The sequence below is a fragment of the Heterocephalus glaber genome, unplaced genomic scaffold, assembly GCF_053883595.1.
Source record: "Heterocephalus glaber isolate CG9 unplaced genomic scaffold, H.glaber_assembly_v1.0 deba00000122, whole genome shotgun sequence".
NCBI classification, from domain to species: Eukaryota; Metazoa; Chordata; class Mammalia; order Rodentia; family Bathyergidae; genus Heterocephalus; species Heterocephalus glaber.
In genome coordinates, this window is record NW_028258138.1 from 36,181,283 (window position 1) to 36,197,023 (window position 15,741).

Consider the following 15,741-nt stretch of genomic DNA (forward strand, 5'->3'; position numbering starts at 1 on the left):
TATGCCAATTGCAGAAATATGGTTGATCTTGAGTTGATAATGTTAAGTGAATTATCTCGGACACAGAAAGTTAATCAGCACATGGTTTAAATGAGAAACTAAATATCCAAAATTCCAAGGAGTAAATTGAAGAAAGTCTTTTGAGAAAAGGGGAAGATGATTAGAAGAGGAAAGAGTAGAAGAAAAATAGGATTGAAAATGATGAAGATATTTCCTCAAACATATGTAAACATTATGTATTGGAAACATATAGTAATTTGCAAAAACCTAAGACTTCACTATATCCTGTATTCTTATTTTTCTTTTTGTTACTGTTGCAGTGGCAGTTGAACAAAGCATGGTAACACTAAGCAGTTTTTTCTTCAGGAAAGTTGGTTTTTGTAAAATCACTAAGTTGATCATACTAGGATTGAATGTTTTATTTTCCTACTCAGGCTCACAGACTGCTGGGATTAAAAACATTTGTCACCACATCTGGCTATATAATTATTATTATGTATAGGAGACAAGGGATGGAGAAATATTTGCATATACTGTTCTGGTTTGCTTATTTTAATTTTATCATGAATATATCATGTAGCCAATGCAATATTATTTTTAATAGAAAGGTATTAATATAGAGCTTAAAAACACATTCTCATAATTTTTGATACCGAATAAATATGTAAAATGCTTTCTTTATTTTAAAAAGAGACTGGTTTATTTTAAATCAGAGACTTGTTTTTTTTTAAAGCAAAAATAATTAAAAATATATTGGCCTTATTCACCTTAATAAAGTTAGGATCTATTACAGTAGATGCTTTAATTAGTAGCTTTAATTATAAAATATTTGACTTTTTCTTTTTTTTTTTTTTTGGCCCTTAAATTTGCATTGAGGAATTAGTGTCAAGAACTACTGTGGAAAAGGCTGTTTATCTGTTAATTTTTTGGAGCAGAAATTTCTAGAGAAAGGATGAATTAAAAGGTAGTTGTAGCCTATAGTTTTTTCATTTCTAAATAAATATAACATCTTTAGTTTGTAATTTATTAATAGTTTTTTAAAAGTGAGACAGGACCAAATAGTATCTCCACATTAACAGGCTATTACATGATGCAAGCTGTCATAATTTGTGGTTCAATCTTTCTTTACTCACCAGTCTTTCTCCTATGAACATTTCTTTTTTATGAAATGAAAAATGGTAGCCACTTATCACAATCATTTGTGAAGAGTACCTTACTATCCAATGTCTGGAGAGATAATTTGCAATAATGTTCATTTTCTAGATTTAAATAGCCTTTGCATCCATGAGGCCAAAAGAAGTAATATGCCCAAGAAAAAGTGTAATCCTTCATAAACCAAGATGATGAGAAATGAGCCAAAATTTAATAGTGAATGTTCCCTATCCATTAATTTTTAAAAGTCAAGTTGATAACTTCATTTCCTAAATCTTCTATCTCGTTTTCAGTATCTTATCCTCCACTGGGACAATGTGAGGCATTCTGCGTGTCTTCTTTATAGTGGCAGCGAAAACTGTGTGGGATCTGTCTATAGGACCAACTCAAAGTCATATGTCTTTACTGGCTCATCTCCAGTCCTTCACTGTTCTTCAGGAAGTCACATCCCAATAAACTACCAAAGCTCCCTGCCTTAGGTTCTGGTTCTGCATAACTCAAGTTCAAAAAAAAAAAAAAGACAAAAGAATAGGAAAGTAATTATGACCATGATTACTCAATAATGTTAAGACATTCAAGTCTCGGAGTATGTTTTTTAAATAATTAAATAAGGTAATTGACACCAAAGAAATCTTTATAGAAAGAGGAATAATGGGACACGAACAATATCCAAGTTTTTGACTTTAATTAAATGACATATATAAAGTCAGGCTAGAAGGATGAGTTGGCAAGAAATTCTCCTAGAATGACTCCCAATGAGCAGAAAATTTTAGCAAAGTACACACGAGTTGTATTAGTCACTTTTGTAACACTGACAAAATAGTCAACATCAGCAACTTAAAATTGGAGACTTTCATTTTGGCACATGGCTTCACAGGCTTTAGTGAACAGTCAGCTGACTCTACAGCAGAAATAGCATGGTAGAAGAACATGAGTAAAGAAAGATGATGGATCCCCTAAACCCAGGAGGCAGAGAAAGAAGGTAGAAGCAGGAACAAGAATTCACACTTCCAGTCTGTGTCCTGAGCCACCCAAGCTCCTCCAACCAGGCTGTACCTCCTAAGAGCACATTCAGTTGTGAACAAATGAATGGGTTAATCCACTGGTGGGTATAGCACTACCACAATCCAATAATCTCCCAAAGTCCTGTATCTTAACATGTAACACCTGCCAAGGACATTTTAAATCTAAATCATATTTAAGAACTCTCAGAATTTAAAAAAATGACTAAACATTCTTTATTATACTTAAGATGTGAAATCACTTTAAATAAGATTATAGGCAGAAGAGCCACATGGATTAGATTTAGTGAATGGTGAAAACAGTTTTGACTTGGGAAATGAATCCATAAACAGAGAACCTATTAATTCAATAAACAATCTAATCAATGGGAAATGTGAAACAGATCACTCATCTGTTATATTCTAAGGAATTTTTTGTTCACATTTGATCAATCCTGAATCATAATGTAATAGAATATTTTTGTATATGTATAAGTTAAACTTAATGGTTTAACTCTATAGGTACAATAATTTTATATTTTTACATTTCATAACAAAAATATAATATGATATATTTAAACAAGTATGAAACGAACATGAAAAGTAGCATATTTTTTGTATGTTGACTTTTGCTCCAGGAAAAAATCTTTCGTAGTAAACTCAAGTAAGTCTAATATCCTTAATCTGAAACTGACAAATGTCAGTGATATCAAAATACCTTTTATTCAGATGAAAATAGCACAGAAATAAAGTAAATGTCAATTAGAATATGAAAATTATGATATTTAATAGAAGACTGCATTTTTTGACGAGTGTGCTCCAAGTTTTGACTACATGCATTCAAATGCTTTTCCACTCCTTCCTGATTTTGTAATCTTAGGCAAGTTATTCCTCATGCCTGTGCAATTCTGTTTTAGTTTGCTAATGGTGTAATTGTAAAATTTTTCCTAGGACTGGCATGAGATTGAAAGAGCTACTCCATATAAGCACTGTGGAATAAAACCTCAGCCAGATTATTGCATATTTATCTATAAAACTCCATATATAGGCTAACATTATCTATTCTAACCACTCCTTGAAATCCTGAGTTCTTAAATCATAAGAACTTTTGATACTTTGTTAATGAACCCAACTTATCAAAAAAATAAAATAAAACTGTATAAATCAAAAAATTAGCTTTTACTTTTTATAGTGTACTCATAGTGGAGAAGCCAATAATTTTCTCTCCTTGTCTCTGGTACGTCCTTTACTAGTTTTAGTAATGCATTAGAAATTGGAAGACTTTCATGATCAAAGACATAGAACACACACAAATATGTCTCTGAATTAATTTATTCAAGTGACATTCAGCCTTCATTCTCTCTAAAAAGATTCTTGAGAAAATAGTCATGTGTCTTATCTCTTGATTTTTTTCTTTTACCAATATTTTAGAAAGATTCATATTTCACCCCAGAAAATTTTGATAAATTACACACTCTTGGAGGATATCAGACAGTATACTGTTGAAAGTAGAAAAACACAGAAAGATGATTTGATGACTAGTTTTCCACGTTGCCTGTTCCAGTGAGGATTAGCTCTTTCCTTTCCTCTTTTCTTATCTTCCTCTGCCTCTTTACATACCTGTCCCAGTCCATGTTCCTTTTGCTCTTCCTTGTGGGTAATCCAAGAGAATGCTGATTTAAGACAAACCTCTGATGTGTAACTGTTCCTTCTCAGTTTTACAAGGCCCCTATAAGGTGGTGTAGCTCTCCTGTTTTTTCTTGTGGGTTATTAATATTAATGGTTTAGAGAAGAAAGTACATCACACACAAATAGGTGACCTACTTGTCAAAATTCAAAAACATAAATTTTCTCCTAAACTTGTGCTTTATAAACAAATTAAATTGTATTCTCAACTACTGGTGGGATGTTTTCAGCATTATTTTTTAAATGATAGTGGATCGGAGACATTTTCAGAGAATCATAACTGAAGCTATAGGAAATAGCACTAAAGATAATGACCAATGTGGCTTAATTTGATTTCTAACAGTAGGCAAAGCATTATCCCAGAGAAATGCTTATTAGATTTTTGGACTTTCTAACACTTTGGCATATGGATTCAAAATGAGAGACTAGCAATCCACTTAATGAGAAGTGTAACTTCAGGCTGGAGACTATAAATGGTTACCCAAAATTGACCATTGTCTTACCTCAAGTAAAAACTTTTATTAGAAAACAGTGGGTTAGATATTCACAGGATGTTTGGAAAAAAGAATGAAAAGTAAAGGTAAAATGAAAGGATGCTGTTGTTTTTTTCCTTATCTAGTACAGTGGGTAGCTATTTTCAAAGTGTTATTTATTGTTGTGTAGACTATTTTGTCTTCTAGTCTTTGAATAAGGGTCATGCCTAAAAAAACATGAGATACATATCCATGTAAATGTAGAAAAATATGGTTTACACTGTCATATATTAGAAGCTAAACTTATTTTAATATTAACAAATTATGTAGAAATCTCATTTTAAATTATTTTCAAGGCACAGATACTAAATTTATGTTAAAAATTCAAGTCATTCATCCGCTGGACACAGAGAAATGTATTGAATTTAGGTATCTCTGTTCATACCACTTTCAGTGCCCCACAACCATTCTAATTTTAATATTTCTCTCACCTTTTACCTTTTTTAATCAAATTTTTCTTTTTGCATATAATAATGTTCTAAATTAAAATTTGAAAGTCATGTGATCCAAAACACTGTACTAATGAAATGAAAACTTTAACCTTAGTTATACAGCACATATATTCTCTCATTGTCAAAGTAGACTTTTTTTTTTGTTACTGCTGGCAGTACTCACTTATAAAGCAGACTATTCAAATTTAGAAGTAGAAAAATTACATTCATAACTAACCTCACCATAATTTTTAGGTAAGCTGACAGCTCTTTTTTAATTGGGAATGTGACAGAATCTTAAACATATTTAAATGATTTGCAAAGATTCTCTTAGCTTAAAAGATGAGAATATGCAAAAATATGAACAGGCAGTTTTTCAATGAATAATAAATAGATATATGTTTGCAAATAAACAGGATCAACATAGTTGAGCCTGAAATGCATAGTTTTGTATGCAGAATGGATTTCACAGGAGAAACTAAGATAACAATCCAATTAAGCTGTTACTATATGTAAATGAGAAATTGTAATTTAAGTTACCATTTTAAGGAAAAAAATCCAGGAGCAAAATAGTGGATTTCTTGCTTCATTTAAAACCAGTAAAACTGTAAGCTGTCAAAGGAAGTGGTAAGCTTCAGGTGATCAGAAACTAAGCGAAATTGGTTAGTAAAATAACCAATATGGATGGCTTGTGTGTGTTAGCAGAAAGCAATATCATCACTTCACAATTAAAAATTCATTAGAACTTTTGAGGCCAGCATAACATTTAGTAAATAGAAGCAGCATGAGAGAAATTTGAATGAGTATAAGGGCTTAATAGAATAATCAGTGTCTCACACAAGTATACCTCAAAAAGCAATTCATAAATATTCATGTACTAATTGTTTCGCCACTAACTAAATACTAGCAAAACTATGAATCCTGCTTAAAAAATTATTAGCATTATCCCATTTATTTTTGTTATGGTCCATAGTATTTCTTAAAATGAGATGTTCTACCAAAGTAGAAGAGAAAATTCAAATTCAAATGCTATGTTCTTTAAGGGAAATTTTTCAGTGTCCACTAAACAGGCATCATCTCTTCTAAATTCTCAAGCCACCTCATCTGTAATTTATGACAAAATAAAATATAGTTACTTAGTGTCTCATTCAAAGACTATAAAACATAAAAAAGTTATTGAAAATCAGAAGACTAAACACTCATAATAAAATATTCTAAAATGTTGAACAAATGGCATGCATGAATGATTGACATCAGTGAAGGACATGACACAGTCAAAACACACTGTTTCCCCTTAAGCCGAAAAACTGAAGGGATGTATGCCAAATAGAGACTTTACCAATAATCTCTCAGCTTGCACAGAATGTTCAAATACATTTCAATTTGTTGTTCAATATGTTCAAAAGCATTTCAATCTATTCTGTACATTTTTCTCTCAAAAATCTTTATATTGATACTGAATTCTTGTTCAGTTTTGAGAAATCAAAATACTTGATAACACTCATTTCACATTCCATAAGACAACAAAGAGTTTTCCAAGTTTAGATTATACATTTCAGGGAGAATAAGTTTTTGTCTGTTGGACTATTAGCTCACTTCTCAAACTTATTCTATTTGGTACTGAATCTGTGCTACTGCTTTTTTCTTTTTTTTTTTTTTTCAGAAGAACAAAAATTATAACTATTCAAAAATTTTAAAAATTATTTTTTGATACTGGTTCTTATTTAAAAATCACTCAGGGAATCTTGAGAAGCTGAACTACTAAGTATTTTAAAATTATTTGGAGCTGTGGATAAAATTCAGTGGTAGAAAATTGTCTAGCATGCGCAACATCCTCAGTTCAATCCCTAGTACCCTAAAAATCAAATAAATCATTCAAACTCTGCTGTTGAACTTACTTGCCAATCGACTGAAGAATGAGCCACAAGCTAGAAAAGAATCAAGTGAGCTGGGCAATTACATTTTAACTTTTCAGGGATTATTTTATTGAACTTCTAGTGAGAAATAAACCTTTAAGTTCATATCCTTGACTTAGAGGACACATTTTTGTGAGTTTACACAACAAAACTCCTAAAAAATCATAAAGTTCCTTATTTTAATACTGATTTTAATCACAGAAAGTGTTAATATATTATTCATTTATGAAAAACAGCCCTTAAGTGTATTTTAAATCATGATTTTTTACATTATGTTAAACAGTAACCTGAAATTTCTTTATAATGGTTCTTAGTTTAGTATCTTTTAAGTTTATATTAATTTTATTTCTTTAAGAATTGCACTGGGGGGAGGGTCTCCAGTTGCTACTCTATAACGTTGTTGCCCCAAAATAAATAAATTAATTAATTAATTAATTTTAAAAAGCCATTGTCCCCATTACTCACTAGCATAATAAGCTTACATTTATAAGTTTTGAAAAATTTCTAACTAGTCTTAGTGAAATGACTTTAATTCTGCAGCAATTGCTCTGAAAAAATCAAAATGACAATCCTTGCCGTTATAATAAACAGAGTTCTGACTGAATGTTTTTTAGGAAGTCTTGAAATCTACAGCCCTTCCTAACTACTGGAGCTTCATTACTTTACACAGGGGGAATAGAAATGAAAATTTCCCTTTTGTAATATAATTTTACTCTAGAATAAAGGATTTGGTAGGTTTTTTTAAATATAAAGAAACTGTGATTTAAATGTTTTTAAGCAAGTATTTTTATTCAATGATATGTTGTCAAAAAGAGAGTCCTGACAATAAAAGACAAATAAACCTCAAATTGAAATATAGACAAATGATAATTATTCAATAGTTAGTAATTATATGAACTTTGCTTGCTATTGTAAACAATGCTTTGTTGTTATTAGTAATAAGATCTAAAAAGAAAAATTAAATATTTGAACAGTTCATTCTAGACTTCACACAGACTCTGTATTTCCTCTGTTAATTCACTCTTTCTACTTGAAGCATTACAGATTTGAGAACCAAAACACCACCTGTGGTTTTATTTTATTCCTAGCACATCCCTCCCTCTTGATTTCAAATACCACATCAAGGGGAGCCTCTTAAGGTGAATGTCCTCATTGTCAGGAAAATAATATGGAATTACCTCCTAGTGATGTGGTTACATCTATAATAATGCTAAACCCAATGTATTTATTTTTTCTAAAAGTTAAATGCTTAGCAGGGAAATAGAGTAAGAGCTTCATATCTCATTGAGATATACTCTATTCTGTCAAAAAATGCAATTTAATCATGGGCATTCTTCATTTATGCTTTACATTAAATCCAGATATCTTGTTAAATATTTTCAACAGTAATCATACTCTCTTGGATAATTATTAATGGGTATTCAAGATAAAAAATCTTATCTTTGAGTTAAGTGCTTATTAAATGCCTAGAAATTTTAAAATGTCCCTTAAAACACACAAAAAAGATAATTTTTCTGCATTCAGAAAATATTAAGATTAACAAAAACCCTAATCATTATGTGATTAAATGTGTCTCACAACACATTTCATGTGTGGTAAACTTAATCTCAAGTAGAACAGTGTTGAGAAGTGAGACTTTTAAGAGCTTATTAGATCAAGAGAGTTCTGCCCTCAGGAATGGATTAATGCCATCATCATAAGAATGAGTTAGTTAAGATTGACTTGAGTTCATTGAAAAGGTGAGCATGCTCCTCCCCCACCACATTTTCTTATCTTTGCATCTTTCACCATTCTAGGTGAGCACAAGAACCCTTGGCAAATTTGTGCCTCTTGGTCTTGGACTGCCTAGCATCTAGATCTAGTACTAGATGAAATAAGTCTTCCCCTTCCTTTCTTCCTTCCTTCCTCCTTCCCTTCCTCCCTCCTTCTCTCTTTCTTTCTTTCCTTCTTTCTTCTCTCTCTTTTTCTTTATTTCCTTCCCTCTCTCCTGTTTTCCTCCCTCCTTTAACCTCCATATTCATCTCCCCTCCCTTACCCTTTCCTTTCCTGCCATTCCTGTCACCTTTATTTCTTTTCTTTGCCCCCCATCCCACCCCCACCCCACAAAGATATTTGATATGTTGCCCTTACTGGCCTCAAACTCTTGAATCTCACACGACCTTCAAGTAGCTGGGATTGCAGAAATGCACTACCACAACCAGCTCAAATTTCTGTTCCAGATAAATCAACTATGTTCAGATATTCTACTATTTCAGCTCAAAATAAATGAGCGCACTATAGATAAAAAAATTCAAACAAAAATTTTAAAAAACTGCAAATTTGATATTATATCCAAATTTCACTATCTTGCTGGAATAATATGGTGTTAAAAAGTAGTTTGATGGTACATAAAAACCTGAGTAAATTTTGTAACCCTAGAGGATAATAAAAATTATTATATTTTTGTATATTTAAGCAGAATTCAAGGTAGAAGTATGCATTTATTGTGCCAGAGAAACTTCAGATGGTCAGTAGTTCCAAATGCCCAAATATTATACTTGTCTTTTAAAAGCACTACTATAATTTTTCATGTGTTCTCTATCCTTTAATACAATGTCAGATATAGTTGTTCATCAAAAAAAGCAAGTGTTTAGAAACTAAAGGTCATATTTACGTGACTGAGGGTCAATATTTTGACGACTGTAGTTATTTTGGAGGAAATGGAAATTTGGAAGGATGAGAGATCACTAAACATGAAACCTGGATCACATATCTTTAGTGTTAAAGGTGTAACAAGCTTGAAGATACTAAAACAAAGGTAAAATATTGTAAGGCAATCCAAAACATCAGAGCATCTTTAAAAATCTCCAGTTTTTTGGTAATTGGCTACTTTTCCCATTGCAAAGATATGCATTATCACAGAACCCCTAATTTTATATTTTTCAAATCAAGATCTTTACAAATATAAGAAATATAGAAAGAGTATGACAAAATAATTCAAAAATTATAAAAAAAAAATCAGTGGAAGAAATTATATCAGAAACTCTTGAAAAATTTTGTTAGAATGGAGACTGAATAAAGAAAATGAGTTTTTTTAATAAAATGGAATACTACTCAGCCATAAAGAATGAGAAACTAGAGACATTTATTGCTAAATGGATGCACTTTGAGATTATACAATTAAGTGAAATAAACAGGACACATATGTGTAAATACCAAATAGCTTCTCTGGTGTAAGAAACTTAAAGTGTAAATAAGGATAAAAAATATACAGTAGATAATGTGAAATAGGAAGAAAAGTTCCAAAGAGGAAGGGGAAGTAGGAAGGGCAAAAGGGAAAAGGAAAGAAAGGAAAGGAATAAATACAAGAAAAGGAAAAAATGGAAACAAATACTTTGTAAATAGGAAGGAATTGATGAGTTGAAGGAAGGGCAGGGGAATGGGGAAAAAATAAGAGCCAAAATATATCATGTACAGGTACAAATTCCCAATGATTGGTACATTCCTAAAATGTACCAATAAAATTAATGAATAATATATATATATATATATATATATATATATATATATTTCACACATTTTAAAGGCATGCTCAACATATTGTTTCCACTTCCATAGGAAATCAAAATTCATTTTTGGATTCATATTATTCAAAATACTCAAGCATCATTTCTTCTTACAAGTAGTATCTTCTATAATGGAAAAATACATATGCAAATTTATTTAAGTGACACAGAATTTTTGATATTTTTAATGTTTAACATTTTTATTATAAAAACTAGAATTAATAGTTCCTCACTTACATATAAAAATTGTTTTTGTAATGACATACATGGCAAGTAAAGTGCTGATTTCTTTCATCATGATAAAATGTAAAGATCAAATTACTTTTGGAGATACAATAGACAAGTGAATCAGTCCTGTACAAGTATAAACAATGATAATGTTGATTTTTACCCTATAATGTTTGTGTTTTACAATCTAAAATACTAATTAGAAAGAAAATATAGAATAACATATATGTTAACTATACTTATACTATGGATGTGTGCCTAAATAGTTTTATACTAGTCCAATTTGGTTAAGTAATTTACTATTATTTAAAATGCATGTGTGCACATATGTATGTATAAATAATTTCTACAAGAAATACAAATATCCAGGCTAAAAGCATTCTTACTTCTAAAGATTATTTCAAAAGACGTTTCAATGCACAAAACAATAACAATTGAGCTTCTGTAAGTTACAATTAAAGTGCTATATCACATTTATCTTAATATATTGAAAGTATAATTGCAAGTAATTGAACTTCCAATACAAAAGTAAATAAAGTTGCTGAACCAAAAGGAAATTAGCATTGATTGCAGTTGTAGTGAACTGAACAGATTTGGTAGTTCTGATTTATTAAGGTGGCAACTAGTCGTAAACCCATTAACATAAAGATTTAATTAAAGTCTTGTGATATTTAGCAACAAAAGCAAAAATAGAAAACAACAATAAAATATGCTTTTATATTAATGATGAAAATCAATATGAAAATTGCTAGAGTAGCACTCTCAAATTAATGCCAGTTAACTAGCATTAGAGTAAAGGAAAACTAGACATAAAGGAAAACTAGACATAAAATTATATGTTGACAGGCCATAATAAATATTAAATTTTTTAAACTCCATGACTGTTATTTTGGTATTTTCTAGCTTTTATGTATGAAATGAACAAATGTGCACATCTTCAGCTTTCTTAATTAAGTAAAAAGCTCTGCATCCTTGCATAACATTTACTCCATTAATGCAAAGAAAAAAATATATTATGTGCATGGTAATTAATATTTCTAATTAAAAGAGGGTCTACTTAGGTGAACCAGTTTACACAAATATGCATTTAGCTTTGCCTAAAAATAACAAACTTTTGTTGTTGTTGTTGTGTCTCATATACCTGTTTTAAGTCATCCTCTGAAAAGATCATTAGCAAACAAGAATGCCATCTGCTTTAATTCTATAAGTCAATTCTATTTTATGACTCAACTGTTTACAAGACAAGTCTAGTTCAGACAATTAATTTTATAGGTGAGAATTGTACTCTATTACTGTATTCTATGACACAATTTTTAATGAATTAAATTATTCATTTAAACTTCACTGCTTCTATCCTGAATAAAACCACTGAGGCTGTCACTGAAAGTAATTCCGAGTGAATTTATAAGTGATCCAGCCAATCCTTTTTAGAAATACTGTTTTAAATGATCCAGATTGAAAATATCAAAGGAAACTCAATAGAAGGAATTAAATAAATTAACCATCTAGCAAACATAATAAGTATAATAAAGTAAAGTAAGAGTGTATTATTTCCTTTTGAATTAATATCAAGTACAAATTGTATTACAAAATAAAACTATATCATATTTTTCCTATGTCTGTTAAGGGAAATGCCCCATAGATAAAGGTGTTGAAGGACAGCTTTTGAGGAAATGGTGTTTCTATTAGTTCATTATTGCTGCTGTAACATGTTACTACAAATCAATGGCTTCACAAATCATTACATAACTTCATTGTTCTGGAGATCAGAAAGCCTAACTGATCTGCAGGGATATATAGCTTCTAGAGGATCTAAAGTACAGTATCTGTCTCCTTGCCCTCTCCAACACGAAGGGGTCATCTACAGTCCTTGTTTTGTGGTTCCTCCCTCCATCTTAACAACTAGCAATGTAGCATCTTTGCTTCACCTTAACATCTACTTTCATTCTCCCATCTCCTGTCTCTGACTCTTAACAAGAATCTGTGTTAATTTAAATGTGTCCTGAAGTTGAGTGTAATTTATTAACATTTCTCTCTTTTTTAAAAACAACTTCTCTCCTCGTTTACTCCTTAGGTATAGTTTTAGACTCTGGAAGTTAACCCAGAGAAAGGTAAAGAAACTAGAGGCTATCCCCAGAGTAACCTTGTGCCCACACAGGCACAGATGCACACACAACTAGGTAGCTAATTCTTCCTGAAGAAATAACTTGGGAGTTGCATCGCCCCCTCTAACCAAATTCACTTTCTTTTATTGTTCAGTTCTGCCTCCCAAACATATGTGAGGAGCAGGTCATGCACAATTCTGATGGATTTTTTTTTTCCTGAGGAGAAACACGTAGAATGAACTTAATGAAACTATAACCTACTGTCTCTCTTACATATAATATATACATATGTATACATATATATGATGTGATGTATATGGAATATCTAGTCAGAATATGAATCACACAGTATACATCTAAAAGCAGGACAGATTTTTTAAACTGGTTATTAGATTTTTGTTTTTAATGAGTTATATCCTATATTGTGTTGGCATCAATGATATTTGTTAATAGATCCATCACCTGCATTTTACCCTTTCTAATTCAATACATAGAAATTTGAATCTGGTATTGTATTATATATAAAATATCAGTGGGTCTTACAGGTTTCCGCATAGGGTAATGAACTTTAATATGAAGTAAACACTTATTAAAAATAAGTACAATCTCATTGTGACATATGTAATAATTGTATATTTCTGATTTTACATATATGTTCTGATTTTTTATTTCCTGGAATTTCACATTAAATAAAATATTTCAACAACTAAATCACATTAAATGAAATAATCAAACCACCATTACAATACCTCAAAATAAACATAGTAATATAATCTGTAAAAGAAAACCTATTTATATGGAAGATGCTAAATATTTATTAATGCTCTAGCTAAAGGCAGAAAGGCTTGCATAGTGGATGTAAATATGATCTGACTGAAAAAGAGAGTATATAGTGTATCCATTTTCTATAATACCTCAAAGTTATTAAAGGATAATAAAAGTGATAAGTCACAAGTTATAATCCAGATAGGATGAACCCAAATAGAGATATTGGCTCCCAAATGATTGCCTTTTCTCTCAATATTTGTTCCCTAAGTAGGGTAATGAATAAGTAGAGTTGGCTAAAGAAGAGAAATCACCTTTTTGCAGCTAAATAATAACTCCTCTTCACTTTTTCTCTCTCTTATTATTATATGCAGCAGAGAATATTTAGAAACCTGATTCTGCTACCTACTTATATTGTAATCAAGTCATTTTTATCCTTTAAATGCTCATTACAATCTTATTATCATAGTAAATTACACCAACACTAAGCCTTTATCCCATTCATTCAATCTCTAGAGGTAAAACATGCCCAAAAAGATAATTTTTTAACACTATGAAATGGTTTCAAGGTGTGGACAGTACTGAGAATTGATATATCAAAGTAATAACACACACCCAATTCCATTTCTTAATTATAATCATCAGTACAATGTGTGTAAAATGTAAATTTCACTTTATGTAAGAAAATGTTAAATCTCATTTTCTTGATTAATGATTTAAATTATAATTTGAACCAATATAATTTAAAAATAAATTTTTGTGATATGTATGACTTATATGACAAATAATAATATTATCTCTTATGTCCATGAGAAAATATTCTAAAAAGCAGGATTAACTTCTTTCCACCTCATTAATCTTTATAATTTTACATCTTCTTATTTTTACTGAGTGTTCTAAATTATAATGACAGAAAGGGTGATGCTTTTCAGTAAAAGTAGCTGATTCATTCATTTACTCTTAATAATATAATGCTATTTTAAGGTATTCTTCAATTAAAGTTTAAATCAAATAATTACTTGAAAATACAGAATACATATATTTTAATGACATTTGAATAATTGTACTTTGACTAATCATTAATTTTAAAATAACAATATGAATAAAAATGAGATCATTTTATAGATTGGTATTATATAAAATGCTCCAACTAATCTCTACTATTGATGTCTTAAAAAATAAATATTAACAGTAATATATTTTGAAATATATTGATGTGTTTAAAATAAGTAACCAAACATTAGTTCAACAAAATATAGTGTAATGAAATGTAAACTGAACTTATTTTATTGATTGTCCAGAAAAACATTCATAAATTAAATAAATTACATTTACTACATATGAAGAATATTATGTTCCTAGTATACCAAGATTTTAGTAATTTTAATTTAAAAATTACTCCAAAGTATCATGTCCTTATGTTATAATATAATTATCTGTGACACTTAAATTTTAATTTTGAAATTGTCCTCAATATTTTTTTTAAATATTGAGGGAATTAATTTTCTCTAATTGAATACTATTTCTAAAAACAGCTGTCATTTTTACTGTATTTACTATTAAAGCAAAGCTAGTTATTATGTATGACTTATTTTCAGCCCATGTATAATCTTTCTAAAACAAATATATGGTCTTAAAAATAGCTTTTTTAACTTTAAAATTTGAAAGAAATGTATCGCGAAATCACAGAGTACAAAATCCCTTACAAATATTCCAGTTTTCTTCCTTTCTTCTCAACAATATTGAACAGACATGACACTGAGTGGTGGGTTGTCCTTAGGTGACTGACCCACCTCTCTCAGAAAGGATTAAGGAAGCTTTTGTGAGATCCTTATGCTTTCTGGAGTGCAGGTTGTTAAAAGAGCACATCTAGCCCCAGAATCCCTATCTGGCTTGCTGTTTTGAGCTAAATTACATCCAGCTTCAATTGTTATTATGCCAGCCATCAGAGACTGTCAGCCTTCAAAACTGTGAGGAGAAATACACTTTTTTTATTTGTCAAGTTAACTTGCCTTAGGTATTTTATTATAGTAACAAAACTGACCAATACACCAAAAAGTTCTGACAGTATAATTGGTTAAATTTTAGACACTTTGTTCTACCTTGACCAGCATATTTCTCCTGGTTCACATCTTTATATTTTACCACACATGGGTTTCACAGACCTTCCTTTTTTACCAAAAGTTGATGACTGTCACAGTCATCTAGAAATATCACACCAATTTTCTTAGTCCATTTTCTGCTGTTAAAAAGGAATACTGTTGATTAGGTAATTTATAAACCTTAGATTTTTTTTAACTTAGTTTTGGATCCAAGAGAGTCAAAGAGTATGGCATTGGCATATATCAAGTGCCTACATATTATGCCATAACACGGTGG